At 34.1% G+C, this 5,023-nt stretch overlaps 1 pseudogene; it reads right to left on the bottom strand.

Annotated features, from left to right (window-relative positions):
- Nucleotides 1-861: 861 nt before the first annotated feature.
- On the bottom strand, nt 862-4,512 carry LOC125855036 (receptor-like protein Cf-9 homolog; annotated as a pseudogene).
- Between the last annotated feature and the right edge of the window lie 511 nt (nt 4,513-5,023).

The following is a 5,023-nucleotide window of genomic DNA, read 5'->3' as shown; positions in this document are numbered from 1 at the left end:
TTCAAAAATCTGCAGCTGAAAGATAATTTTATTAATTTCCCTTACTTCATTATTTACTTACAGATGAGCCTACTGTGTGTCTTCTTTGACAGATTGTTACATGTTTTACTATGATCTTGTCATTGGACATTGTATGTGATCCCTTAACATTATATTATCAACCAGCAAAACTTTACCAATTCGTCTTATTTACACTCAAATTCATCTTTAGGTACTTAAATGACACAACACTATAAGCAACCCATGAGGCCGTGTTGGATACTAAGCGTGTAATGCTGAATTCATTGACGATAGTAACAGAAAATTCTGATATCATGAGGCCATGCTAGTTACTAGATTATATGAGTTGTGGACAGAAAGATTCCCATTTCTGAGATCATACTCTTTCTCATGATACGTCAGTTGGGCATTTTGCTGCTGCTTCAATGATATATAGCAGACTGCAACTTTAGTTTATGCTTTCCTGATATTTCTTTGATGTTTCAATGAAGGACCATCATGAGTCTGTAAAAATATTTTCAAACTCTGTAACTTCAGAATTTTATGTTTCTGAACTTAAAGTCGAGTATTCTATTTTTGTTTTATGATGTCATGTGAAAGAGTTGAGTGAAATACAATTTATATAAATACATTTCATCGACAAATGAGAACAAAATCTTTATGGAAACATCACAAACAATGAAAGATGAAGGATTTTATCTACATCCTCAGAAACTCTGTAGACATGAATCCTGAAATTTTCAAAAATAAAGAATTAAAGTTAAGAGCTTTAAGGGTGAAGGAGGTAGCAAATACATCGATGTATAAAAGTAATCTTCTGACAGATAAAGATCAAGTTGAATAGCTGGAGGTCGCTACACACTAATATCTTTTCTTGTGCCTTTTCATTCTCGTAGTAATTCTGTATTCCAGTTTTACAACCATCCTCGAAAACCATGCTGGATATTGAGTTGATAACATTATGTATATTATGGATAGTCCAATAACAAGTCCACAACCATAACCCATGAAAACTGCCTGCCAACTGATCATTGGTATTGAATCTTCTTCTTCTTGATCTAGATCAACTGGAATTGTCGCTTGTGGTACCATATCATCACCACCACAATCTCTTGAAGGTGGAAATCCTCGTAATCCATCATTTCCTTGGTATGAGCTGTTCTCAAATGTATCAAAATGTTTTCCTTTGGGGATGCATCCAACAAGATGATTATGAGAAAGATTTAAAACTGCAAGAAATGTGAGGGATGCAAGTTGTGGTGGAATTTCTCCGCTGATTTTGTTAGATGAGAGATCCAATGATTCGAGTACAGATAAATTTTGCAATGATGCTGGTATATGACATTCCAAGACATTATGAGATAAGTTCAACGTACGAAGTCCAACAAGATCTCCAATAATGTTTGGAATATGACCTTCAAATCTATTCTTTGAGAGATCGATAATCATGTTAGAAGTCAAAATTGGAACAGAATCATGATCCTGTCCCTTTGTTGTAATGGTCATCAAATAATTATCATAATAACCAGAAAATTGATCAAAAATATACTGTGGGATTCCTGCACTCTTAACAATGATCTTCATGGCTTGAAAATTCTCAAAAAAACTTTCTGTTAAATTTCCACTAAATTTATTGGATGATAGATCCATAATATGAAGCTGCGCAAACAAGTCTCTATTCCCGGAAGATTTAATGGGACCATGCAACTTGTTTGATCTCAAATTTAAAATCTGCAAATCAGGTAGGTCTCCTAACCAGTTTGGAAATGTGTCATTTAATTCATCTTTACCTAGATCAAGGAGTCTCAAATGTTTGCAATTGATCAAAGAACGTGGGACTTTCCCCATTAGCTTATTCCCATGCAAGCTAATGACCGTGAGATAGTTTCCGATACTAAATGTTGTAATAATTGTCCCACTAAGATTATTGTTGCTCAAATCCAAATTCCAAAGGTATTCATTCATCTCACCCAAACATTGTGGGATTGTTCCCCCCAAAGTATTACTTCTCAACTTTAGCACATTCAGTGCTTTCAGATTGCAGATAGCTGCATCAATCTGCCTACTGATATTATTGTGCGAAAGAAGAAAAATTCTTAGGCTTGGCTGGTTTAGGAGTGAATTTGGTATTGGACCTTCCAGCTGATTTTGGTTTAGAGAAACTACAGACAATGTTTTTGGACTTGAGCTCCTGAATTTTTCCACTGAAATGGTTTTCACTCAAGTCTAACAAAGATAGTGATGGGAGGGAGAATATCCAGGAAGGTATAGTCCCATTCAAGTGGTTTGATGATAACATGAGTCATTGTAGGTTTTGTAGTCCACTTACGTTGGATGGAATTGGACCAGTTAGGGAATTAGACGGAAATTCTAACGTTTCAAGTTGTGTCCAGCTGCTGTTAAAGGATAAGAACTCAAGTCGGCCATCCAAGTTGTTATTTCCAAGTAATAACTCCCTGAGCTTTTCAAATCTCAAGAACTGGGAAGTTGTTCCGTCAAGATGGTTATAACTAAGGGACAAAACCTCAATGTCCGTGAGATTCCATAGAGGTCTAGGAATGGGCCCAGAGAGATTAGAATGACTCATGTCCAACTCATGAAGTGTGGAATTCATTTTATTGGTAGGTGATGAATTAATGATATACTAAGATATATTTGGTAGTGTGGTAGGTGAGGAATTCATGACATTTTTGGTAGGTGTACCATTTTTGGTAGGTGAGGAATCCATTTTAAAGATTTATTATAATATTCTTTTGCTAAGTGTCTTAATCTTGATATCTTTTTAATATTATTTATGATATATTCTAGATATAACATATCTTGGGCTATTAGGTACGTATATAAATTATTTTCCATTAATTATTCTAATAGTTTTATATTTTCCATAGCTTCTGTTCAATATTGTAAATATTTATAGTTCATTTTAATCTGAATTTATTTCTAAATCATACCATTCTATTCTTTCGAGGTCTAAATCATGTAGGTCTATTTCATACCATTGTTGGTTTAATATATATTCTGATTCGTTATCATTAAATATTTTTTCCCATATGATTCTTCTTAATTCGATTATCTCTATACCTTTAAGTATATATAGGATTAAAGTTTTATAGTTTTTTATTATTTCATCATGCATGTATGTAGTCATGTTCTTTATCATGCAGGTTTTTATTTTCAATTATTCCTTCCTATCATATTCATAATTGATTAAATTCATATTAGATCATTATGAACTAGATTATCTTGGATTATTTTTACTTTATCTATAGAGAATATAATTAATTCTATTTTAGGGTCTTCTTCTTTTATATTTTCTAATTTTTGTGTATTTTTTTCATCTTAGATCAGAGCTATGGATACCATAGCTCATTTCTAATGTTCATGAGAGCATTAGATAGGTGTGGTAGCATTATTAAGGGACAAGTGTAAAGTGGGTAAGTATGGTAGGTGTGCATTATTAAAGGAGTGTGCAGATAAGTATGAGTGCAGTAGATGGCTAAATGATTCAGGTATCCTACCAGTAAAATTCACATCATAGAGATGTAACTTCATGAGTGATGCACTGCTATTCCATTTGGTTGTGGGAAACCTAGCAGCAAGGTGAGGATTACTTGATAAATCAAGGGATTCTAAGTCGGAAAGGTGGAAAACTCTTTCGGGCAATACCCCACGTAACTGTGTGTATGGAAGCCGTAGATTTGTTAAACAGGAAGAGAAATTCAAAGGAATGCTCAAAGAGATGTTCACAGAGTCAAGGTGGAGCTCTTTTAATTGGGTCAAGTTCTTTAGGAGCAGTTCTAAATTGTGAGGCCCAAGACTAAGCTTATTTATACCACTGATGAAGGTCTGTATATGAAGAACGTGTAATTTAGAAAGGTGAGATATTTCAGACGGGATTATACCTGTAAAACCTGAAGTCGACAAATCAAGATGTGTCAAGCGAGAAAACTCACCAAATTTAGGTGAAATGAGTGATCCAGTGAAATCATTGAAAGACAAATCAAGCCTTTTGAGAGTAAAGAGTTGAAAAAGGCTACTATTTGAATGAAACTTGCCTTGAAGTTGGCTGCAACGGAGATCAAGCTCAATCACTTGTCCTGTTGTCTCGTCACAATGAACTCCATCCCATGAGCAACAATCAGTGCTCTTCTTCCATAAAAGAGTTCTTGGATGTGACTGAATTACTTGGTTTGTTATGTCGTAACAATAATCAAAAGCATTAGGATTAATGATAAACATGTTCTTGAATTGTAGAAGAGCAAGAGCTTGATCTTTGGGGCACAAATGACGTGAGGATGAGGAGAAAGCAAGTTGACAGAGAAAGGTATATAGCATAAGGAATACAAGTCTTACACAATCCGTTTCTGCACTAAAAATGATCAAAACTAATTAAGTTGGTAGAGAAAAAATCAAGAAATCTTTGCTTTGTGTGTCTATATTCAATAATTTCTAATGAGGTATATATAGCACAAATTAAACATAAGAAAAATCTACTGCTGGTTACCTAATCATTTTCAGTCAATTAAAAGTTGTCAATCACATATGAACATTTAATGTGTCACACAAATGAATGCAGGAAACTATCAATAGTGTACATTCTCAATTCAAATGAAAGCAACAACACAAAGTTCCACCACATGTATATAATACATTACACATGCATTTTGTGTGATATCTAATTATAGACAAAGACGTCACAAAAAATATCTTTGTTTTGCCAACTTAATTGGATTCCGGGAATAGGACCACCAAACAACTTAATTGTTTAGGATAAGAGTATTACGTGGTGTATAGACCTTGAAAGAAACATAACAACTTTATATCTTAGGAATAGGACCACCAGACAACTTAATTGTTTAGGATAAGAGTATTACCTAAACAATTAATACAGTGCCTTACATAGTGCGCCAGCTTGAGCCAATTTTCCACAAGAATTGACCTGCTGATAGAAGACAGTGCAGGAGTCCATACATGGCATGTTCTTCATAGATTCAATACCACTGGGCAGCAAAAAAAAAAAAGG

This window comes from Solanum stenotomum, chromosome 1 (assembly GCF_019186545.1).
Source record: "Solanum stenotomum isolate F172 chromosome 1, ASM1918654v1, whole genome shotgun sequence".
Lineage (NCBI taxonomy): Eukaryota > Viridiplantae > Streptophyta > Magnoliopsida > Solanales > Solanaceae > Solanum > Solanum stenotomum.
This window is presented reverse-complemented; position numbering and strand designations above follow the sequence as displayed.